This window comes from Ranitomeya variabilis, chromosome 3 (assembly GCF_051348905.1).
Source record: "Ranitomeya variabilis isolate aRanVar5 chromosome 3, aRanVar5.hap1, whole genome shotgun sequence".
NCBI lineage: Eukaryota > Metazoa > Chordata > Amphibia > Anura > Dendrobatidae > Ranitomeya > Ranitomeya variabilis.
The window spans coordinates 171,549,504-171,576,332 of record NC_135234.1 but is presented as its reverse complement, the minus strand read 5'-3'; the positions used below and the strand labels follow the sequence as shown (position 1 = coordinate 171,576,332).

At 41.1% G+C, this 26,829-nt stretch overlaps 1 protein-coding gene across 1 annotated transcript in view; it reads right to left on the bottom strand.

The window, feature by feature from the left end:
- LOC143818044 (uncharacterized) overlaps positions 1 to 20,996 on the bottom strand; it is a 125,859-nt gene extending 104,863 nt beyond the window's left edge. The window contains exon 1 of the mRNA XM_077299483.1: positions 20,918 to 20,996. The gene's annotated coding sequence lies outside the window, so the exon portion shown is untranslated. The remainder of the gene's footprint in view (positions 1 to 20,917) is intronic.
- Positions 20,997 to 26,829: the final 5,833 nt, after the last annotated feature.

Below are 26,829 nucleotides of genomic sequence, written 5' to 3'. Positions count from 1 at the left end.
ACGCCCCACGAAGATCAATCTTAGAGAACCACTTAGCCCCCCTTATGCGAGCAAACAAATCAGTCAGCAAAGGCAACGGATACTGATATTTGACTGTAATTTTATTCAGGAGTCGATAATCAATACAAGGCCTCAGAGAGCCATCCTTTTTAGAGACAAAGAAAAAACCGGCTCCTAAAGGTGATGAAGAAGGACGAATATGTCCCTTTTCCAGGGACTCCTTAATATACTCGCGCATAGCAGCATGTTCAGGTACAGATAGGTTAAACAAACGACCCTTTGGAAATTTACTGCCAGGAATCAGATCTATGGCGCAATCACAATCCCTGTGAGGAGGGAGTGAACCAATTTTAGGCTCTTCAAAAATATCACGATAATCAGACAAAAATGCCGGAATCTCAGATGGAATAGATGACGAAATGGACACCAAAGGAGTGTCCCCATGAGCCCCCCGACATCCTCAGCTTAACACAGACATAGCTTTCCAGTCAAGAACTGGGTTATGAGACTGTAACCATGGTAATCCAAGCACCAAAACATCATGTAAATTGTACAACACAAGGAAGCGAATCACCTCCTGATGGTCTGGAGTCATACGCATAGTCACTTGCGTCCAGAACTGTGGTTTATTACAAGCCAAAGGTGTAGAATCAATACCCTTCAGAGGTATAGGGACTTCCAGAGGCTCTAAATCAAACCCGCAGCGCCTGGCAAAGGACCAGTCCATAAGACTCAGAGCGGCGCCAGAGTCCACATAGGCATCCACGGTAATAACTGATAATGAACAAATCAAGGTTACAGACAAAATAAATTTGGACTGTAAAGTGCCAATTGAAATAGACTTGTCAACCTTCCTAGTACGTTTAGAGCATGCCGATATAACATGAGCAGAATCACCACAATAGAAGCATAACCCATTTTTACGCCTATAATTCTGCCGCTCGCTTCTGGACATAATTCTGTCACATTGCATTTTCTCTGGCGTCTCTTCAGAAGATACCGCCAAATGGTGCACGGGTTTGCGCTCCCGCAAACGCCGATCAATCTGAATTGCCAATGTCATGGACTCATTCAGACCTGTAGGCGCAGGGAACCCGACCATAACATCTTTAACGGCATCAGAAAGGCCCTCTCTGAAATTTGCCGCTAAGGCGCACTCATTCCACTGAGTAAGCACAGACCATTTACAAAATTTTTGGCAGTATATCTCAGCTTCATCTTGCCCTTGAGATAGGGCTATCAAAGCTTTTTCAGCTTGAATCTCCAAATTAGGTTCCTCATAAAGCAACCCTTAAGCCAGGAAAAACGCATCCACATTGAGCAACGCAGGATCCCCTGGTGCCAATGAAAATGCCCAATTTTGAGGGTCACCTCGCAGCAAAGAAATTACAATCTTAACCTGCTGGACAGGATCTCCTGAGGAGTGAGGTCTGAGAGAAAGGAACAATTTACAATTATATTTGAAATTCAGAAACCGAGATCTATCTCCGGAAAACACCTCTGGTGTAGGGATTTTAGGTTCAGAAATAGGAGTATGCATAACAAAATCTTGTAAATTTTGAACCTTCGTAGCAAGATTATTTAAACCTGCAGCCAAACTCTGAGGATCCATCTTTAAACAGGTGAGCTCAGAGCCATTCAAGGATTATAAGGAGAGAAAGGCAAAGGCAGTAATTAGAGCTGAAATACAACTGATCCAACTATGGAGCAAGCATAGGGAAAAAGAAGAAAAAAAAAATTTTTTACAGACTTCTTTTTTCTCTCCTTTCTTCTGCCAATAAGTTTTAACTCGGGCCGGTCATACTGTCATGGTTCCCAATGGCAAGGGAACGTAAGAAACATATAAATAACGAACGAGCTCTCGGGTGATGGAAACTCGAGTTGACCGTGAGCTAAATCTACCACACAACTAATAGTAGCCAGGGAGCATACCTACGGCTTCCTATATGCCACGCGCCAGCCGGAGGACTAACTACGCCTGGTAGAGGAAGAAACAGACCTGGCTTACCTCTAGGGAAATACCCCAAAAGATGATAGCAGCCCCCCACATGTAATAACGGTGAATTAAGAGGAAAAGACATACACAGTATGAAAGTAGATTTAGCAAAGAGAGGTCCACTTACTAGATAGCAGAAAGATACAAAGAGGACTTCACGGTCAACTGAAAACCCTTTCAAAAACCATCCTGAAATTACTTTAAGACTCCTGTGTCAACTCATGACAGAGCTTCCAGCTACAGAGAATTACAAAAACTGCAAACTGGACAAAAGATACAAAACAAAAGGACAAAGTCCACTTAGCTGATCAGCAGACTAGTAGCAGGAACATGCAACCGAAGGCTCTGGTTACAATGATGACCGGCAAGGAAATGACTGGAGAGCAAGGCTAAATAGGAAACTCCCAAACGCTGATGGAAGCAGGTGAACAGAAGCAGCAAAGTGCAAACAAGTCACCAATACCACCAGCAACCACCAGGGGAGCCCAAAAAGCGGATACACAACAGTGTGTCCAAACTTTTGGTCTGTATTGAATATATATATATATATATATATATATATATATATATATATATATATATATATGTGTCAGTGAGACACATATATATATATATATATATATATATATATATACATATATATATATTTATAATTCATACAGAGCTAGATAGCAGAATAGCTGGTAATTCATTTGTCGGCTTTTGCTAAATTATTACAGAACCCGACAGGATATGAGACATACTTTACATACAGTAAACCATTGCATATTCGTTATATTTTTATATGTGCCTCATTAATAATGTTAGTAGTGTGTGTTAAATTTTGGAGCTGTAGGTGTTAAATAAAAGGGTTAATTCACGGAAAAAACTGGCGTGGACTCCCACGCAATTTTCGCAGCGAGAGAGGGAAAGCCAGTGACTGAGGGCAGATATTAAGAGCCTAGAGAGGGACCATGGTTATTGGCCCCCCCCCCCGGCTAAAAATATCTGCCCCAGCCATCCCAGAAAAGGCGCATCTGTACTTCCCACTGCCCAGTAGTGTTGGCATATGGGGTAATAAGGGGTTAATGTCACGTTGCTATTGTAAGGTGACATTAAGCCTGGTTAATAATGGAGAGGTGTCAATAAGACACCTATCCATTATTAATCCAATAGTATGAAAGGGTTAAAAATACACACATTATGAATAAAGTATTTTAATGAAATAATGAAACACACAGGTTTAACATCTTTATTGCACTCTCAATCCAAGCGAAGCCCTGGTTCTTCTGTAAAAAATATTCAAAATAAAAAAAAAACAATATTCCATACCTGTCCGCCGTACAGTCAAGTCCCACGCTGCAATCCATCTCATGGGGTAAATAGTTTACAACCCAGAGCGGTGCTAATGCTACTGGCTGGGTAACCATGGTCCCTCTCTAGGCTATTAATATCTGCCCTCAGTCACTTGCTTTCCCTCTCTGGCTGAGAAAATTGCGTGGGAGCACACGCCAGTTTTTTCTGTGAATTAACACTTTAATTTAACACCTACAGCTCCAAGATTTTACACACACTACTAACATTACTAGTGAGGGACATATAAAAAATAAAAAACTAACGGATATGTAATGGTTTACTGTATGTAAACAATGTGTCATATCCTTTCGGCTTCAGCAATGATTGTTCAGAAGCCAACAATTGAATTATCGGCTATTCTGCTACCTAACACTCTATGAAATATAAATATATATATATGTGTCTCACTGACATATATATATCTATACACAGTATATATATATACACTCACCGGCCACTTTATTAGGTACACCTGTCCAACTTCTTGTTAACACTTAATTTCTAATCAGCCAATCACATGGCGGCAACTCAGTGCATTTAGGCATGTAGACATGGTCAAGACAATCTCCTGCAGTTCAAACTGAGCATCAGTATGGGGAAGAAAGGTGATTTGAGTGCCTTTGAACGTGGCATGGTTGTTGGTGCCAGAAGGGCTGGTCTGAGTATTTCAGAAACTGCTGATCTACTGGGATTTTCACGCACAACCATCTCTAGGGTTTACAGAGAATGGTCCGAAAAAGAAAAAAAATCCAGTGAGCGGCAGTTCTGTGGGTGGAAATGCCTTGTTGATGCCAGAGGTCAGAGGAGAATGGGCAGACTGGTTCGAGCTGATAGAAAGGCAACAGTGACTCAAATCGCCACCCGTTACAACCAAGGTAGGCCTAAGAGCATCTCTGAACGCACAGTGCGTAGAACTTTGAGGCAGATGGGCTACAGCAGCAGAAAACCACACCGGGTACCACTCCTTTCAGCTAAGAACAGGAAACTGAGGCTACAATTTGTACAAGCTCATCGAAATTGGACAGTAGAAGATTGGAAAAACGTTGCTTGGTCTGATGAGTCTCGATTTCTGCTGCGACATTCGGATGGTAGGGTCAGAATTTGGCGTAAACAACATGAAAGCATGGATCCATCCTGCCTTGTATGGAGCATCTTTGGGATGTGCAGCCGACAAATCTGCGGCAACTGTGTGATGCCATCATGTCAATATGGACCAAAATCTCTGAGGAATGCTTCCAGCACCTTGTTGAATCTATGCCACGAAGAATTGAGGCAGTTCTGAAGGCAAAAGGGGTCCAACCCGTTACTAGCATGGTGTACCTAATAAAGTGGCCGGTGAGTGTATATACACCTATACTATGTGTATATAATGTATCTATTCTATCTATTCTATTCTAACCTGTCAGTGTGATATTACTGTACACCACACCACTGTGCTGCCCTAACAAGCAAAGTAGTTGGCACTTAATGAGTTAACTTCTCCATTTACGATGTTAACCAATCATAGGAAAGCAGTAACAAACAAACAAAGTGCAGATTTCTCAGTGCGTGAGATGTAATGATACATGAACTCAGCACACATAAGTGTAGTACGGACTCTTTGACTTCGGATCTCCATACAGGCAGTATGGGGGAGGGGCAGTACAGCAGGGCTGACAGTGCTAGGAGAGGAGGAGAGCCAATAGAAGATTTTGAAATGTGACACAGCTAAGCTCAATTATTCTGCCCTTCCTGCCGCAGTGACCTTGTCTGAAAGGTTTTAGTTATCTGGGCTTTCTAATCATGTAGGATGTCAGAACACAAGATCAGAGCAGTCTTTCATTATACAGGGTGGGCCATGTATATGGATACATCTAGATAAAATAGGAATGGTTGACGATATCAACTTCCTGTTTTTGGCACATTAGTATATGGGAGGGGGAAAACTTTTCAAGATGGGTGGCGCCCATGGGGGCCATTTTGAAGTCGGCCATTTTGGATCCAACTTTATTTTTTCCAATGGGAAGAGGGTCATGTGACACATCAAACTTATTGAGAATTTCACAAGAAAAACAATGATGTGCTTGGTTTTAACTTAACTTTATTCTTTCATGAGATATTTCCAAGTTTCTCTTTGTTTACAGCCATTGACATGTCGCAGAGGTTAACTGGTGAGGAGCGGATAGAAATTATGTTGATGTCTGGTGAAAGCAGTACCTGGGTCATTGCAGCAGATTTCAATGCAAGACACCATACAGAAGAAAATTGTCATCATTCATATTTGATTTAGGTGTATCCATATAAATGGCTCACCCCAAAACGTTTGCCTCATCACTGAGCATAATGATCTGTGTAAACTGAGGGTCCTGTTCCAATTTTTGTTTTGCCCATTCTGCAAATTCAGCACAGCAGTCAGACGTTTTTTGTAGTTGATGATGAGGTTTGCGCACATGACAGGAGGAATTTTGGTCCACTCCTCTTTGCAGATCATTTCTAAATAATTAAGATTTTGGGGCTGTCGCTTGGCAACTCGGAACTTTAACTCCTTCCATAAGTTATCTATGGGATTAAGGTCTGGAGACTGGCTAGGCTACTCCATGACCTTAATGTGCTTCTTTTTAAGCCACTCCTTTGTTGCCTTGGCTGTATGTTTTGGATCATTGTCTTGCTGGAAGACCCAGCCACAACCCATTTTTAATGTCCTGGCGGAGGGAAGGAGGTTGTCACTCAGGATTTTACGGTACATGGATCCAACCATTCTCCCATTGATGCGGTGAAGTAGTCCTGTGCCCTTAGCAGAGAAACACCCCCAAAACATAATGTTTCCAACTCCAAGCTTCACAGTGGGGATGGAGTTCTTCTCCCAATCACTCACAGAATCATCCAGGTGTTCACTGGCAAACTTCAGACATGCCTGCACATGTGCCTTCTTAAGCAGGTGGACCTTGCGAGCACTGCAGGATTTTAAACCTTTACTGCGTAATGTGTTACCATTGGTTTTCTTGGTGACTGTGGTCCCAGCTGCCTTGAGATCATTAACACGTGCTCTCTGTGTAGTTTTAGGCTGATCTCTCACCTTCCTCATGATCAAGCATATCCCAAGAGGTGAGATTTTGCATGGTGCTCCAGATCAATGTCGATTGACAGTCATTTTGTATTTCTTCTATTTTCTTACTACTGCACCAACAGTTGTCTCCTTCTCACCCAGCATCTTACGTATGGTTTTGTAGCCCATTCCAGCTTTGTGCAGGTCTATGATCTTGTCTTTGACATCCTTATAAAGCTCTTTGGTCTTGTCCATGTTGTAAATGTTAGAGTCTGACCAGTAGCGTAGCTACCAGGGGGGGGCAGAGGGTGCGAGCGCCCCGGGCCGGAGCTCTAATGGGGCCCACCCGGAGCTACGCTACTGTAAATGCATCGGTGCGCGGCACGCGCCGATACAGTTACATTCTGCATCAGAGCAGGGAGAATCAATCTCCCTGCTCTGCCTCTATGGGGCCCCTGAGCAGGCGGGGGGCCCGGTGCCAGCAGTGGGCCCCCCGCCTGTAATCGCAAGGTGAGCTGTATCGGCATCTAGCCGATACAGGTCACCGAATTGATGAGGGAAGGAGCATTATGCTCCTTCTCCCATCATCCCACATCCCACTGGTGTTGCTGACACTGACAGCGGGTGCAATGCCCACTGTCAGGAGATAAGCAGGAGCAGGGAGCTTGGAGCACCGCTGGAACAAGGAGGAAGAGAGGTGAGTATTTATTGTGTTTTTTTATTGGGGCAGCCTTATACTACAGTTTCTGCCTATGGGGGTACTGTCTTATACTACAGGGTCTGCCTATAGGGGTACTGCCTTATACTACAGGGTCTGCCTATAGGGGTACTATCTTATACTACAGGATCTGCCTATAAGGGTACTGTCTTATGCTACAGGGTCTGCCCATAGGGGTACTGTCTTATTCTACAGGGTCTGCCTTTCGGGTGCTGCCTTATACTGCAGGGTCTACCTATAGGGGTACTGTCTTATACTACAGGGGCTGCCTATAGGGGTACTGTCTTACACTACAGGGTCTGCCTATAGGGGTACTGTCTTATACTACAGGGTCTGCCTATGGGGGTGCTGGTTTATACTACAGGATCTGCCTATGGGGGAACTGTCTTATACTACTGGGTCTGCCTATTGGGTGCTACCTTATACTACAGGGTCTGCCTATAGGGGTGCTGCCTTATACTACAGGGTCTGTCTATGGGGGTACTGCCTTGTGCTATATTGAGGACTATCTGGCACATTATACTATATGGAGGTTATCTATGGGGCCATCATACAGTGTGGGGATTACAGTAAAGGGGCCATCAAACAGTTTGGAGGCTACTAAGGGGTCAGTATACTGTGTTGGTGGTACTATACAGTGAGTGGGCATTATACTGTGTACAAGAGAGCATTATACTGTGCATAGGGAAGCTGTACAGGGGGGCAGACTCAGGACTTTATTAAATGTAAAGTGGGCACTTATTGTTATAGGGGAAGTTAGGTTACTGTGACTTTCAAAGGGGCACACAGGGCATTATTTCTTTTTAGGGGACAAAATATGGGCACTGTTTTCTAGGACACTTGCACCCGGCATTACTCTATTATAGAGGGGTGCTTTAGAAATTAGAAGGCACAGAGAACCACACAGCAGGGGCAGTAATAGGGACCCATATGGCAGCAGCGGCTCAGTATTTGGGGTATAAGCAGGATGAAGAGGTTGTGCAGGTTGGGAATAGATGGTGATAGCTGGAATATGAGAAGTGAAATGTGTCTTTGTTGTATTCTCTGCAGCCGAGTCCTGGCTGAAAGAAGTTGTCATATCGATCTGGGCCAGATGGAAAAGACGGGAAAAGTGAACTATTCCATCAGAAAGAACGTCAGTCATTATCTGTAACTGTGCTGTAATCTCTTATATGTTCTGTGGGGCTGGTATCTACCACTGACCATATGGCGGTAATATCAATGTTGGTCTTTGTATAGAGATTATCTTCAGTAACAGTGCGGTCATCTGCTGAGGTTCTCCTCCACTATTAGGGTGCGTCACCCAGTTGTAATGAAGGTTACCTGGTTAGGAGCCCACTCAGAAGCTTCGCCCCCCTGAAACAAAACCCTAGCTACGCCTCTGAGTCTGACTGATTAATTGAGCCTGTGGACAGGAGTGTTTTATAAAGGTGACTATGTAAGACAGCTGTCTTTAATGCAGGTAACGAGTTGATTAGGATAATCTAACTGGTCTGTAGGAGCCAGAACTCTTAATGGTTGGTAGGGGATCAAATACTTATTTCTCACTGCAAAATGCAAATAAATGTATATAATTTATACTCTGTGATTTTCTGGATTTTATTTTTGATATTCTATCCCTCAATGTTAAAATAAACCTACTCTTAAAATTATAGACTGTTCATGTCTTTGTCAGTGGGCAAACTTACAAAATCAGCAAGGGATCAAATATTTATTTACCCCACTGTATATAAAGATATATTTTTTTTCTTACTAGTATTTTAACTCTACTAATATTCTAACTATTATAGTATATCTCCATAGGAAGAATTGTACAGTTGAGTGAGATCCCATGTATTTATGAAATATTTCAGAACAGTATTGCCTAGGAAAAGTACAGTGCTTCATTAAAACTGGTGCAAAGAAACAATCTACAGCTACAATAAATAAAGATCACTGTAGCCCGAAATTATATCAGCACCCAATGACTGCAGTGTTATGTCTGCAGTACTAGAAATGACCATTTATGACACATTGACACCTGCCCCATAGTTTTCACAGTGAAAAAGAGCTGTGATTACATGACCCTGGTAAAAGGCACTGTGGATGACTTTATGATTCGGGCTCTGATACCTGCATTGTGCGGTGATATTGTTTCAGACTGACGCTAATTATAACCTTCAGTATTATAATAACATACCGTATTTTTCGGATTACAAGATGTACTTTTTTCCCCAAAATTTTTGGGGAAAAGGGGGTGCGTCTTATAATGCAGCTATACCTTACCTGCCGCGGTGCAGCAGGGTCCCAGGGTCACTGCTGGAGGAGGCAAGAGTGGAGCGTTGCTGTAGGCTGCAGGTTGGGATGAGGGGAATGTTCAGATGTGCACCGCTGCGGGTGTCCGGTGGTGCGGGGGCTCTGCCGACATTTTGTGAAAGCTCAGAGCCTCCGCACTTACATGGTTTACTATGCGGAGGAAAATGGCTGCCGGGGGCCATGTTGGAGCTGGGCACATGGAGTTGTCATCACGGGGTGGCAAGGCCCCGCAACTACAGTACGATCGCTGTGATTGGCTATTCAATTCTGAACAGTCAATCGCAGCATTTCTCAATGTTTCAGACAACCAGATTTCCTGAAACACTGATGTCCAGCTCCAGCATAGGCTGGAGCCTACCAATGGCAGGATCATCAGGGTTAGTTCTTATTGGTGCAGATGACAATGACATCGATTGCACCAATCAGAGCGCACAGACGTGGTGTGACCTGGTAGTGACCACCCTGTACTTCTTCATTCAAACTGCGGATTTGTACATGGCGATTACTCTGTCCCTCTGTGTGCCGTGCTGGGCCTTGTGGTGCCACAAAAGCCTGTGCCGTCACAATTATTGCTGCTGCTGGTCTGTGCCCTTGCTCCTGCTGATCCTGCTAAAGAAGGAAGAAAGAAGAGTTTCTGATCCCTGCCTGATCCTTGCCTGATCCATCTCTCCCCCTTACCCCACCTTTCCCTCCTTTTCTCCTCACCTCCCTCCCCACCCCCTTCTGTCACCGAGCGCTGATCAGTACTTGATTGCTGATCAGTACTTGATCTGTCGATTTTTGCCATTTTTGTTCATAGAAAAATATCAAAAAAGCACACCTTAGGATGGTATATACAAAACCAGTATCAAAATATTCCCAAAATAATGTATATATATAAGAGGTAATTATCCCAGGTATGTTTAAGATAGAAGAGAGGAGTGGAAACCACTCGTAGCTAAAAGTGAACCAACCACCAGAACCACGGAAATACCAGGAGAGCCAGACTAGGTCATATAATTTAAAATATCATCTTTATTATATCACTAGCTGTACTACCCGGCTTCGCCCGGGTTAATGACTGCTGTTAGCAAAATAGAAAGTGTTAACAAAAATTTATTCTGCACACAAAAACCACAAAACAAATAGATAGAAATGTAATTATTAAAAGGCAAAAACTACACTAATAGAAGCATTTCTTAACATATATTAGCTTTGTTATACTGAGAATGTCTTTGTTGCCTATATTAACCAATCAGAGCTCAGATTAATTAACTGTAGCAAAATAGAAGCTGAGCTGTGATTGGTTGCTATTGGCAGCCTGATAAATCCCCAGCCAACAGTAAGCCCTCCCCCCTGGCAGTATATATTAGCTCACACATACACATAATAGACTGGTCATGTGACTTACAGCTGCCGTATTTCCTATATGGTACAACTGTTGCTCTTGTAGTTTGTCTGCTTATTAATCAGATTTTTATTTTTGAAGGATAATACCAGACTTGTGTGTGTTTTAGGGCGAGTTTCATGTGTCAAGTTGTGTGTGTTGAGTTGCGTGTGGCGACATGCATGTAGCGACTTTTGTGAGATGAGTTTTGTGTGGCGACATGCGTGTAGCAACTTTTTGTGTGTCGAGTTGCATGTGACAGGTTAGTGTAGCAAGTTGTGTGCAGCAAGATTTGTGCATGGCGAGTTTTGCGCGTGGCGAGTTTTATGTGTGGTGCGTTTTGAGTATGTGCAAGTTTTGTGTGAGGCAACTTTTGCATGTGTTGCAACTTTTGTACATGTGGCAATTTTTCTGTGTGTGCAAGTTTTGCATGAGGTGAGTTTTCCATGAGGTGAGTTTTGCACGTGTGGCGAGTTTTGCGTGAGCCTAGTTTTGCATATGGCGAGTTTTGCATGTAGCGAGTTTTGCGCGTGGCGAGTTTTGAGTGGTGACTTTTGTGTTTCGACTTTTATGTGGCGAGGTTGGTGTGTGTGTGTGGTGAAATGTGTGCTGAGGGTGGTATATGTGTTCAAGCACGTGGTAGTGTGTGGCGCATTTTGTGTTTGTGTTCATATCCCCGTGTGTGGTGAGTATCCCATGTCGGGGCCCCACCTTAGCAACTGTACGGTATATACTCTTTTGGAAAAAGTAATGAAACAAGGCGCACTGCCCAAATATAAATAATACTATCAATGATATCTAATACATACGGGGTGCACGCGAGTGATAGAACAACTGTACGAAAATAACAAAAAGGACAAGTATCACTCCAGTTATGCACACCACGTAAAAATACAAGCATAATATATGGAAAAAACACAAGATTTTATTGACACACAATAAAACATAATTAAAAACAACAAGCACAGAGCCCTGTCCATGCCAATAAATAAAAACTGAATAACAATAATTATTAAGCAAAACAATGACCAATGCTATAAGCCCGTCTGTAACCTAACACTCAACACACCAAACTGACCAGAATGAGGTAAGTAAGCCCCTGGAGTCTCCTCACCGGTCATCGCCTCGCTCCTTGGTAACTTCTTCCCCAGCATTGTCTGGGAGTCTTATTGGCGGCCTCTGGGCTTCGGCCCTTTGTCCACCTTTGTGCTTTGGGTTTTCATTTTTTAGTTAGTGGGCACCATACTTATATCAGTGTCCCATGAGCCGCACAGGTGCTATATACCATCCAGGGGCTTACTTACCTCATTCTGGTCAGTTTGGTGTGTTGAGTGTTAGGTTACAGACGGGCTTATAGCATTGGTCATTGTTTTGCTTAATAATTATTGTTATTCAGTTTTTATTTATTGGCATGGACAGGGCTCTGTGCTTGTTGTTTTTAATTATGTTTTATTGTGTGTCAATAAAATCTTGTGTTTTTTCCATATATTATGCTTGTATTTTTACGTGGTGTGCATAACTGGAGTGATACTTGTCCTTTTTGTTATTTTCGTACGGTATATACTCTTTGGCGCCATCGCTCTCATTCTTTAAGTCCCCATTGTTCACATCTGGCAGCTGTCAATTTTCCTCCAACACTTTTCCCTTCACTTTTTCCCCATTATGTAGATAGGGGCAAAATTGTTTGGTGAATTGGAACGCGCGGGGTTAAAATTTCACCTCACAACATAGCCTATGACGCTCTCGGGGTCCAGACGTGTGACTGTGCAAAATTTTGTGGCTGCAGCTGCGACAGTGCAGATGCCAATCCCGGACATACACACATACATACATACACACATTTAGCTTTATATATTAGATATACCTGTATGTAATCTCCTGTATATAGTATATACCTGTGTGTCATCTCACCTATATATAGTATATATCTGTGTGTCATCTCCTCCTGTATATAGTATATACCTGTATGTCATCTCCTCCTATACATAGCATATACCTGTATGTCATCTCCTCCTGTATATACTATATACCTGTAGGTAATCTGTTCCTGTATATAGTATATACCTGTGTGTCATCTCCTCCTGTATATAGTATATACCTGTATGTCATCTCCTCCTGTATGTAGTATGTACCTGTATGTCATCTCCTCCTCTATATAGTATATACCTGTGTGTCATCTCTCCTGTATATAGTATATATCTGTGTGTCATCTCCTCCTGTATATAGTATATACCTGTGTGTCATCTCCCCTGTAAATAGTATATACCTGTGTGTCATCTCCTCCTATATATAGTATATACCTGTATGTCATCTCCTCCTGTATATACTTTATACCTGTGTGTCATCTCTCCTGTATATAGTATATGCCTGTGTGTCATCTCCCCTGTATATAGTATATACCTGTGTGTCATCTCTCCTGTATATAGTATATATCTGTGTGTCATCTCCTCCTGTATATAGTATATACCTGTGTGTCATCTCCTCCTGTATATAGTATATACCTGTATGTCATCTCCTCCTGTATATAGTATATATCTGTATGTCATCTCCTCCTGTATTAGACCTCGTTCACACGTTATTTGGTCAGTATTTTTACCTCAGTATTTGTAAGCTAAATTGGCAGCCTGATAAATCCCCAGCCTACAGGAAGCCCACCCCCTGGCAGTATATATTAGCTCACACATACACATAATAGACTGGTCATATGACTGACAGCTGCCGGATTCCTATATGGTACATTTGTTGCTCTTGTAGTTTGTCTGCTTATTAATCAGATTTTTATTTTTGAAGGATAATACCAGACTTGTGTGTGTTTTAGGGCGAGTTTCATGTGTCAAGTTGTGTGTGTTGAGTTGCGTGTGGCGACATGCATGTAGCGACTTTTGTGAGATGAGTTTTGTGTGGCGACATGCGTGTAGCAACTTTTTGTGTGTCGAGTTGCATGTGACAGGTTAGTGTAGCAAGTTGTGTGCAGCAAGTTTTGCGCATGGCGAGTTTTGCGCGTGGCAAGTTTTATGTGTGGTGCCTTTTGAGTATGTGCAAGTTTTGTGTGAGGCAACTTTTGCATGTGTTGCAACTTTTGTGCATGTGGCAATTTTTCCGCGTGTGCAAGTTTTGTGTGTGGCGAGTTTTCCATGTGGCGAGTTTTGCACGTGTGGCAAGTTTTGCATGTGGAGAGTTTTGCGCGTGGCGAGTTTTGAGCGGCGACTTTTGTGTTTCGACTTTTATGTGGCGAGGTTGGTGTTTGTGTGGTGAAATGTGCGCTGACGGTGGTATATGTGTTCCAGCACGTTGTAGTGTGTGGCGCATTTTGTGTGTGTGTTCATATCACCGTGGTGGTGTGGTGATTATCCCATGTTGGGGCCCCACCTTAGCAACTGTACAGTATATACTCTTTGGCGCCATCGCTGTCATTCTTTAAGTCCCCCTCGTTCACATCTGGCAGCTGTTAATTTGCCTCCAACACTTTTCCTTTCATTTTTTCCCCATTATGTAGATAGGGGCAAAATTGTTTGGTGAATTGGAAAGCGCGGGGTTAAAATTTCACCTCACAACATAGCTTTGACGCTCTCGGGATCCAGACGTGTGACTGTGCAAAATTTTGTGCCTATAGCTGCGACGCCTCCAACACTTTTCCTTTCACTTTTTCCCCATTATGTAGATAGAGGCAAAATTGTTTGGTGAATTGGAAAGCGCGGGGTTAAAATTTCACCTCACAACATAGCCTATGACGCTCTCGGGGTCCAGACGTGTGACTGTGCAAAATTTTGTGGCTGTAGCTGCGACGGTTCAGATGCCAATCCCGGACATACACACATACATACATACATACACAAATACACACATTCAGCTTTATATATTAGATAGTAACAATATAAAAATACAATGAAATTGTTAAATAATGAACAAATGTGTACAGACCAGGACAGATCTACTATATGTAGCAAAAAAGAAAATTGATCACAGGGTATATACATCCATAGGCACAATATCTGTATATTGCCACTAATAAGCCTGTGCAGGTAATGGTTCTCCAAGAATAAAGTACCTCCTTCAAATTCCCCTAAAAAAAACTTTTTCAAAACCACAAATTATGTGAAAAAAATATATATGCCATAATGTGATTTTTTTTTTACTATTTATATATAATAGTGCATATGCATATATGTACTGCAAAAGTATCACACGCTGGAATAATCAGGGTCACACATAAAATGTGAAATAGCAAGAAAAAAAGTGCTAAGTGCTGGAAATCACAGAATGATTACATAGGAAACATGCAAGGTAGGCAAAATTAAGTAAAGTGCTGTGTGCAATCGGAGGGGAAAAAAAAAAAATTTAGTGTGTGTGTGCGGTTCCAGGACAGTAAGGCATCTCAAGGTAATGAATATAGGGACCTTTCCCTAGGAATTTTTTTTATCCCCTCCATTTGCACACAGCACTTTTCTTAATTTTGCCTACCTTGCACGTTTCCTATGTAATCATTCTGTGATTTCCAGCACTTAGCACTTTTTTGCTTGCTATTTCACATTTTATGTGTTATGTTTTTATTTCCATCGAGTGCTGGTCGGTGACGAACATCACTGACCGGCCTCTGGTTGTTTATTTTTTGTGAAAAAAGAATTGAGTAAAAAATCATTTAGATTAATTAATAGAACTAGATTAGGGACAGTAAAAATATTATGTAGTAATCGTCTACTACAGTATTTTTTACTGATTTGAGTTAGTGTCAGCGCAGAAAAAAAGAATAATCCGTTTGTCTATCCTACAGTCGTCGAGCCCTGATCAATGACGCACATCAGTGATCAACCTTCGGTTGTTGGGTTTTTGTTTTGTTTTTGTGAAAAGAAAATACAAAAATAATTTAGATAAGGGACAGTATAATATACTGTAGTGATCGTTGTCTACTACAGTATTTTTTACTAAATTGAGTTAGTGTCAGAGCAAAAATAAGAATCACATCTGTGACTGCTTCCTATGTCTGTTCTAAGTAAAAAAAAGTTTACACCAAGCACACACACACACATACAACTGAATACAATTTGGTACACACACAAACACCGCATAGATGAAAAATTGAAAAATTGTCATCCCACTCATCCCCAACTCGGTATTCAGTGGAGGAGGCATATGCTTTCCTTTGCCACGACACTGAGAGTGAGGGAGAGGATGCCACTTTGCTTTATTTTTTCATCCTCCCCCTCTTCTTCCTCAAGTGATGCTGACCCCAACTTTGAGTGACTTTTCAAAGTTTGGTCATCATATCAGCAACAAGTTTGCTGAGGTGTACATGCCCCAAAGGGACATTTCTGTGTTTGAGTCCCTAATCTATTTCAAAGGGAAGCTCAAATTCTGGCAATACCTGCTCAGTAAGAGGTTTATGTATGGAATTAAGCTCTACAAACTGTGACAGTACCTCAGGGTACACCCACAAGTTTAGGGTTTATGAAGGAAAGGACACCCGGATTGAACCCCCTGAATGCCCCCTGTCCTGGGAGTGAGTGGGAAAGCTGTGTGGGATTTGGTGTACCCACTGCTGCACCAAGGTTCTCACCTCTATGTAGATAACTTTTATACCCGCATCCCACAGCTCAAGTCCCTTTCTGCGCGAACTACTGCAGCCTGCAGTACTGTCTGCAAAAATCCGAGAGGCCTCCCTAAGATGCTAATTGGGCAGTTCCTTAGAAAGGGTGAGAGGAGAGTCCAAGATAGCAACAACATGCTGGTGGTCAAGTACAATGACTAGAGGGATGTCCTTTTCTTGCCAACTGTAAATGGTAATGGCCGCACCCCCAGCACTGTATGAGGCACCTCTATACAGGTCACAAAATCAGACTGTGCACTTTGGTACAACAAGAACATGGGGTGAGTTGATCTCTTTGATCCAGTCCTCCAGCCGTACAGGGCCATGTGAAAAAATCAAGCTGTGGTAGTAGAGACTGGCCATGCACATCATACAGATGGCAATGTACAACACTTTCATGCTATCACAATGTTCAGGCCAGACCCATATTTGCCTTCAGTTCCAAGAGGTAGTAATCAAGGCCCTAATGTTTAGAGATCATGAAGAAATGGGCCCCAGTACTTCTGGAACTGAAGGTGCTCGTATTGTACCAGGCCAACATTTCTCCAGTGAAATCTCTCAAACCACAAAAAAGGAAGGTCACAAGAGAGGTTTTGAGTGTATTACAGAAAAGGGATATGCAAGGACACTGCTAATCAATGCGACACCTGCCCCTACAAACCTGGCCTGTGTATTAAAAAAATGCTTCAAACTGTGCCTCTCATGTATGGACTAGTAAATTTCTTTCTGATTTACAGAACTCACGTATGACGTGACGTATACTACACAACTTAGGTATGCCAACCTGATGCACTCAGCACAATTTCCGTATGCCAAAACATTATAAAATTCACATACCAGGAAAACACTAGATCAATTCCAATATAGGGTCAAGTGTGGGCGGTTTGTACTGTTTAGGCACATCATGGGTTCTGCAAATAAATTCTTTGTGGGGTCTTGCTTCCAAGTGGGTTCATTTGTGAGGGCTTTCCACTGTTTAGGCACATCAGGGGCTCGGCAAATGTGACATGATGCCGCAAACTATTCCATCAAGGTCTGCATTCCACTCCTTCAATTCCGAACCCTGCTATGAGCCCAAACAGTGATTTTTTTTCCCACATATGAAGTATCAGCATAATCATGAAAAATTGCACATCAAATTTTGGGACCATTTTCTCCCGTTTCTCTTATGAAAATAAAAAGCATTGGGGGCTAAAAGCTAATTTTTGTGAAAATTTTTTTTTTTTTTTTTTTTCCTGGCTCTACGTTATTAACTTCTGTGAAGCATCTGGGGGTTCAAGATGCTCACCACACATCTAGATATGTTGCTTGTGGGGATTAGTTTCCAAAGTGGGGTCACTTGTGGGGATTTTCCACTGTTTAGGCACATCAGTGGCTCTCCAAATGCGACATGGGGTCCGCTCTCGACCTCAGCCAACTTTGCATTTAAAAAGTCAAGCTGTGCTCTATCCCTTCCGAGCCCTGCCGTGCACCCAAACAATGTTTTTTCCCATATATGCGGTATGCACCATGTTCCAAATTATTATGCAAAGTATATTTTTCTCAGATTTTCCTAAATGGTCGGTGCAAATGACAGTCAGTCTAATAAAAGTCATCACCCGTTAAAGAATACATCAAATTTTATTGAAGAAACCTCCCAATGATAACAGTATAATCTCCAAAATGAATAAAAACTCAAAATGCACTGTTCCAATTTATTAGGCACAGTGGAATTTCTAAACATTTGATATGTTTTAAAGAACTGAAAATGCTCATTTGTGGAATTTGCAGCATTAGGAGGTCACATTCACTGAACAAAAAAGCTATTTAACGCCAAAACATCCCAACAGGCCAAGTTACATGCTAATATAGGAACCCTTCTTTGATATCACCTTCACAATTCTTTGTATCCATTGAACTTGTGAGTTTTTGGAGAGTTTCTGCTTGTACTTCTTTGCATGAAGTCAGAATAGCCTCCCAGAGCTGCTGTTTTGATGTGAACTGCCTCCCACCCTCAGAGATCTTTTGCTTGATGATACTCCAAATGTTCTCTATAGGGTTGAGGTCAGGGGAAGATGGTGGCCACACCATGAGTTTATCTCCTTTTATGCCCATAGCAGCCAATGACTCGGAGGTATTCTTTGCAGCATATGATGGTGCATTGTCATGCATGAAGATGATTTTGCTCCTGAAGGCACATTTCTGCTTTTTATACCATGGAAGAAAGTTGTCAGTCAGAAACTCTATATACTTTGCATAGGTCATTTTCACACTTTCAGGAACCTTAAAGGGCCCTACCAGCTGTTTCTCCATGATTCCGGCCCAAAACATGACTCATCCACCCCCTTGCTGACGTCACAGCCTTGTTGGGACATGGTGGCCATCCACCAACCATCCACTACTCCATCCATCTGGACCATCCAGGGTTGCTCGACACTCATCAGTAAACAAGACTGTTTGAAAATTAGTCTTCATGTATGTCTTGGCCCACTGCAACCATTTCTGCTTGTGAACACTGTTTAGGGGTGTCCGAATAGTAGGTTTATGTACCAAAGCAAGCCTTTGAAGGATCCTACACCTTGAGGTTCAAGGGACTCCAGAGGCACCAGCAGCTTCAAATATCTGCTTGCTGGTTTGTAATGGCTTTTTAGCAGCTGCTCTCTTAATCCAATAAACTTGCCTGGCAGAAACCTTCTTCATTATGCCTTTATCAGCACGAACACGTCTGTGCTCAGATTCAGACGCAAATCTCTTAACAGTACGATGATAACGCTTAAGTTTTCGGGAAATATCTAATGTTTTCATCCCTTGACCAAGGCATTGCACTATTTGTTGCTTTTCGGCAGCAGAGAGATCCTTTTTCTTTCCCATGTTACTTGAAAACTGTGGCCTGCTTAACAATGTGGAACATCATTTTTAAGTAGTTTTCCTGTAATTAGAATCACCTAGAAAACTAATTATCACATGTGTTTAAGATTGATTTCAGTGATCCTTTGAGCCCTGAGACACAATATCATCCATGAGATTATTTGAAAAACAAAACAATTAAATCTTTATGACACTTAAATCCAATTTGCATAATAATTTGGAACACGGAGTATTCGTACTCAGAAGAAATTGCATCACAATTTATGGGGTTAATTTCTCCTGGTAACCTTGTGAAAATAAAAATATTTGGGTCTAAAGTAAATTTCTATTAAAAAAAGGTAAAATAATGTTTCCTATACACATTCCATAAATTCCTGTGAGGCACCTAAAGGGTTATTAAACTTCTTAAATGTGGTTTTGAGGACTTTGAGGAGTGTAGTTTTTAGAATGGTGTCACTTTTGGGCATTTTCTGTCATATAGGACCCCAAAGTCACTTAAAATGGAATGTTGTCCTTAAAAAAATGATTCTGTTAATTTTGTTGGAAAAATGAGATATCGCTGGTCAACTTTTAACCCTTCTAACTTCCTAACAAAAAAAATTCTGATTTAAGGGCGTAAAAATTCAAAGTTTGAAAATGGCAAAAAGTTACATTTTTTTGCCATATTTCGTTTTTTTCATGAATAACTGCAAGTCATATTGAAGAAATTTTACCACTAACTAAAGTACAATATGTCACAAAAACATTCTCAGAATCAGTGGGATAGCTTAAAGCATTCCAGAGTTATTACCACATAAAGTGACATTGGTCAGAATTGTAAAATTTGGTCTGGTTATGAAGGTGAAAACATGTTTGGGGGCTGAAGGGGTTAAAACATTTTTGTAATGCACTTTATGCAGTTTACTTGTAACTGATTCACTAAATGTGTGCAGAATTGCTAACAATTAAAAAAAAAAAAATATATATATATATATATTTTAATATAATATCCTTGTTAGAAATATCACATCTAAATCAAAACCATATATAAATCAAAGTATGAAATTAATTTCTATACATCAGACAAAAATCCTGAAGACAATTTATTTTCATGTCATAGATCGCATTTTCCGCTAAAAATATCTTATAGTAACATACAGTCATCTATTTTTTTCTATCTATCTATCTATCTATCTATCTATCTATCTATCTATCTATCTATCTATCTATCTATCTATCTATCTATCTATCTATCTATCTATCTATCTCATTCCTTCTATCTATCTATCTATCTATCCATCTTTATATGATATATCTCATTATCTAAGTCACTCATTTACCCAAATCTCTTTTCTTTTATCTCTGCTATCTATTATCTTTATCAAAGTATCTACGTCATATCTTTCAGGTATCAACATACAGTATGTGAATATACATCTACACATTGACAGACGAATAATATATATTTTACTGTGATGTCGACACACATTGAAAATGATTGATTCAAGATTTATCATATTTGCAAGTTGTGGCTCAGTAATTAGTTTTGTCTTTTAACATTGTATGTAATCTTTCATAATGACATACTATACATTTCTTGTATTATTTAATTTACTGTTAGAGAGTGAATATTTCACGGTCTCTGTGCATTTTCATTCTTGATATCCTCCAGCTATATTGTAATATTTATTTCTTGTTATTTGTGAGTCTATACCAGTTTTTCCTATAATGAAATAGTCACCTTGAATGTATAGATAAATTGCAGTACTTACAGTTAGTAGAAATATCAGGTCACTTTTAGAGTTTGTGTAGCCTCCGTCACGAATACACAGATAATCCTCTGGCCACTTTGAGAACAGGGAATTCCTCCCTGGCTTTTATATATGCTCAGTTGCTCACGATTCATTCAAACAATGTAACAACCATTGTCACAAAAACACTTCATTGTTCAAGGAACCCAGACGCCTGCTAATTTCCAGCTTTAACACATCGACTATGGTCTCATGACAAACGCAGTCCAGACTGAAGCTGAATATTTAGATTTCCAATATATATCTGTATTCTATTTAAATATAGTTCAGGTTATTTTGTTTTTAATAGACAAAGAGGCTGTAAATCAGGAGAAACACTTTTATACAGGGAATTTACATTCTATATATCATCTGATAGCTGTTATTGCAACCTCAAGTATGTCCAACTTCACTGTAAACTATTTAGATATTATCTAACTTTATTTTGCACATTTTTGCAGGTTATTTTATGTTTCTTCTCAAAGGTGATTTGTATGCCATTTCACTGATGTGTGATTAGCTGAAGGCTAGGTCCATGTAAATGGCAAATTAATTGCTATGGACACCTGCTATTACTTCCAGAGACTTACTGGCAATTTCCCATTTTGGTTACTCCTTTTTCACAATTGCTCCATGAATACACTAGAACATAGGGGCAATAATTCAACTAAGACTAGTCAACTCATTTGCAAAACACATGGATTGGAGAGACAGATGGAACATGAATTATGCCTGCTATCACATAGTTGTCATACTCTTTGTAGGTAGTTATCTGTATTTCCTTTAAAAACTGAAAGTGGGTATGCAATGATAATATTAATAGTGGAAGGTTTTTAGTTACAAAATTAAGTTTTTATTCTTTAATGCATATTGACTCTTTGAAGGTGAAGACAAGTTTTCACTTATGCGGTGGATAAGAGCTTTCTTGTTGATCGGTAGGTGTATGAGCAGTGGGACACACAATGGTGAGCAAAATGGGGAATTTGTATGTTCTGGAGCTTTTATCCCTGTTAAAAAATGGAGTGTCATGTTGGACACTTGATCGTGGCCTCATTCATTCTCTATGGGGCTTCCAGAAAAAGATGAGAACAGGATTGAATGGAACACAGGCCAAGCATACGCAATGCTGCTCCATTCTTTCAGGGATAAAAGATCTGCCAATCAATACAGTCCCAGTGCTCACATATCCTGTGGAAATCTGATACTGGACAACCCTTTTAACTAGCAAGCGTTGTTTAATTTGGGAGTGAGCATTTCTCAGTAGCAGCTGTTAATGGAATCACCTGCCGAAGGGAGCCTACATCCACCTAGCAGTAACATGCATTTATTTTTTTAAAATTCTTTTGAAGATATAAGAGATAAATTAAATAAATGAGGAATACGGTGGTTCAGAGTCCGTGCTGCCCAAGGCTCAAAGGTACAATCACATACAAAGCTGAAGTATGAACGCAGTTTATTATGTCAACGCGTTTCAAACTTTTCAATGATTGTTTCACGGGTGTGTCAGAGGCTACAGACAGTCGCACTGCATCTGGTTGCAGAAGGTCTCAGCAATTGGCCTTGCAGACTATATGCCACATCCCCCAACCTTAATGGTGTCACCTGGATCTGGATGTTAATAACTCCCAACTTCCTATTGGGAGTTGCGGGTGTTATTTCCTATTTGCACTTCTCTGTTGAAGCTTGGAGCTGTAGCAGTCTGCTACTGTCCTCTTGGAGTTTGGATGGCGTCGGCGATTCTCTCTAAGTCTACTCAAGCTAAGTGTCCCCCTGGTTTCATTTATCCTTACTGTCTTTAGTGTTAGTGGGATTGACTAGCGCTTATCCTGTCCTTCCTGGTGCAGGGCTCATCGCCAGGGTCACACAGGGATTAGATATCCTGCTCTGCAATAGGTACAGAACCTATATAGGGACGGTAGGACAGACAGCATGAAGTTTGATCTGTCTAAGGGTCTCCACTTCCCCCTTCCCTAGAGTTTGGTTCCCCTTCCCTTATCGCTTTGTGTTGCACTTAGTCTGTCCTACACTGTGCCTGAAAGATTGATCATTGTGGTTTGGTCCTGATGAAGAGGTTTTAAAACCTTGAAGCACGTTGACATAATATACCGCATTTATGCTTGACCTTTCTGTGTATCGTACCTTTGAACCTTGGGCAGCGCGGACTCTGAACCACCATATTCTTCATTTATTGCATCATATGTTATTGGTGGTCCCTCAGCAGTCTTTACATGCTTCTATAGGAATTGTGACTGTCACAATCCTATCAGGTGAGCGTACCTATAATATTTTACACCACTTGGTAAGACCCTATTTGTGCTTATTTTGTATCTCCAGTTTTTCCATTTGATTTAAGAGATAAATGAAAGCAGTCAGTATGATATTTAAGACACATCTCTAAAAGATTATAAAAAAGGTAAAACACATGAAACCATGAAAACTAATGACAGGTCCTCATGCAACAGAATAATTTGCACCAAATTCACAGCAAAATTCACACATGTAACATCCAAATTTTGTTGCCTGTTGCCAGTGAAAAGCAAGCCACTATGTTGAAGGGTGAAGCTTTCAGTGGAAATCAGCATAAAAAATTAACATGAAGGGTAAAATTACTCCCACGGTAAATTTCCGCGTGCACCGTCTATATGAGATTTGTCCATATATTGATATTTCTTGTATTGTAATCTGTTGCATATTTACTCATTGTAACTCTCATGGAAAATTTGCAGCTATTCCACCAGTATGGTCATACCCTTAAATGTTTCCATGTCCTAGATTCACTACTTTTGAGTATAACTATATTCTATCTGTTGCAATACTGGCCCATGGTTTCTATATAAAACCTTGTAATCGACCAAACCTCTGCACGACCAGCTCTACCCTCGCCTACTGTATCCTCACCCATCCCTTGTAGATTGTGAGCCTTCGCAGGCAGGGTTCTCTCTCCTCCTGTCCAAGTTGTGACCTGTATTTTTTAAGATTATTGTACTTGTTTTTATTATGTATACCCCTCATCACATGTAAAGCGCCATGGAATAAATGGTGCTATAATAATAAATAATAATAATAATAATAATAACTGCTGTATAGTTACTTTTTGGTTGTCTAGACTGATGCATGTGATAATCTAGTTTGTCCATGGAGTATTCCCTAAAATAACATGTAATCATTTATGGGGCACAACGAATCTTCAAGAATCAAGTTTTTCCAATAACTAGCTACAACAGCAAAACCTATATTACCTAACATATCCAATGTCCTGAAATGAACGTTACCGTTCTACGGCAATAAAAAAAATACGCTAAGTATAATGTAATCTTCTGCTTTACTCTCTGACTATAATAAAGAACATTAATATTAAGAATTTCCAGGCAAAGTAGCAATTACATTTAGTTAGTAGAAATGAGCCAAGATCGTTTCCTCCTATTGAAATATTAAAAGCTTACAATATTTGGTCATTAAAACTGTACATTTTGTAAACTTTGCTAATTGCCCACGGTCTTCTGTGTGGCTATACTGCATGCTAAAGTGAGATTTAAGAAATCAAAGGCGCTGCAGACGTTAGCCTTGGTTACTAGGATATATAAAACTTGTATCAAACCATTCTCATCTGCTTGGTTACGAGACATGCATCCTGTAATTATGGAGTAAAGTTGTGTCTAAAACATCTACTTTATATTATCATTGAACATTCATCTCTTGTGTCGAAAGTGTATTGATATAAAACAATAACTAATGTTTTCTTCATTCTTTAGAGCAATTGAAATTGTTAATATGGAAGCTAAAAATGGAAGCCTGTAGGTGCGCGCTTCATCTTGCGTCGTTTGCAGACTCTTACGCATCTCCCGGGCTACGCTGCTAATTTAGACATCCTATTTTCATCCATGGTACTTAATCTAATCAAACCTGGCACAATTTGTCCTTTCATTTTTACAATGTCAGATATGTCACTTTTGTTAAATGTTTTCGTCACCCTGCTTATGGGGAATGCTAGTTATAAATGTAGAAGTGGATTGTACGGTGAAAGTAAAGTTTCTTTAACCCCTTAATGACCAGAGGTATTTTTGGTCTTGCATTTTCATTTTTTGCTCCCCTTCTTCCCAGAGCCATAACTTTTTTATTTTTTGGTCAAAATGGCCATGTGAGGGTACTTTTGAATGACATCATTAGTTTTAACATGTCATGTATAGAGATGGCGAACCCCAACAGTAAAGGTCGGCAACCGTACCGAACACCTACTGTTCGGGCACAGACACCGAAAAAGAACTTCACCAGGAAGTCTGTGTTACTGTTCAGGTTCGGCTGCCCAAACACCGGGTGTTTGTCTCGCTGCCATGTGCATGACAGCGTGGCAAATACCGCTTCTGATCGGCGGTGAAATCATCCACGCCGGTCAGAGAGCTGCAGTTCACACGCTGTCAAAAGACTGCGGCAGCGCTCAGCTGTGATCGGAGGTATAAAGTTTACCTCTGGTCACTGGTATCAGCTGATGGGACAACTGCTCCCATCATCCGAAACCTTCTGCCGTTAATAACAGTGAGAGCAGGAGCGGTGGATGGGAATATTCATCTGCCGCTCCAGCGCTGGAAATAAATAATAATAAAAAAAACCCTTGTGGGTTCCCCTGTGTATTTGTTAACCAGCCAGGCAAAACTCACAGCTGGAGGCTGCAGCCCTCAGCTGTCAGCTTCAGCAAGGCTAGTTATCAAGAATAAAGGGGCCCCCATGCTGTATTTTTAAATTATTTAAATAAAAAATTTTACAAAATGGCATGGCATCCCCTCATTTATGACAACCAACCTTGCTAAAGCAGACAGCTGGGGCTGGTATTCTCAGGCTGGTAAGGGGCCATGGATATTGACCCCCCAGCCTAAAAATAGCAGCCCACAGCCACCCAGAAAAGGCACATCTATTAGATGCACCAATTCTGGTGCTTTGCCTGCCTCTTCCCACTTGCCCTGTAGCGGTGGCAAGTCGGGTTCATATTTGTGGGGTTGATGTCACCTTTGTATTGGCAGGTGACATCAAGCCCTTGGCTTAGTAAGGGAGAGGTATCTATAAGACACCTATCCATTACTAATCCTATAGTTGTTTTATAAATAACGACACAGTCAGAATAAATTCCTTTAATTAAAAAAAAATGACAGACTCCTTTAATTATCTCAATTAAACTATACTTACGACCTCGCCTAATTCCACCGAATCCCTTGTTCTCCTGTTATAAACCAAAAATCCACCCTTGGCTATTAACCCGTTAAATGCCACTGTCAAACTCTGACAGCGGCATTTAACATGTGCTTCCGGCAATCGTTCTGGAAATCCGCTTATTGGTGACCCCCTTCATGTGATTGTGGGTCACCGATGGCTTGGCATGACAACCAGAGGTCTCCTGCAGACCTCCTGTTCTGGGCACGTCAGCTGTTCAAAACAGCTGACATGTGACGGGAAAGATGTGGGTTCACTGCCGGAGCCCACATCAAAGGGAGGGAATCTGACATCGGCATACGCCCAATGTCAAAAGGGGCTAATCAGTGAAAGAGTGAACGGGGAAGAAATGGTTTGTTAAAGGGAATCTGTCACCCCCCCGGGACGTATGTGACCTAGAAATATGGGTATAGAGGTAATAGCAATGTTACAATAGTCCTTACTGTATGCCTCATATTAATGGTCTTGATGCTGAGAAATGTTATATTCTTTCTTTATGTTAATGATTTCTTCCAGGCTTCGGGGTGTGCGGTGCCTGGAAGAAATACCTGCCTCCTCTCTTCATTGTATTACTTACCCCTCCCATCAGCGTCAGTTATGGCCCCAGAATCATGCGCCCTGAACTCCCTCAGGAATACATACCTCATCCTTCCTTCTGTGGGCACTGCATTCAGGCATCTTCTGTGCAGTCA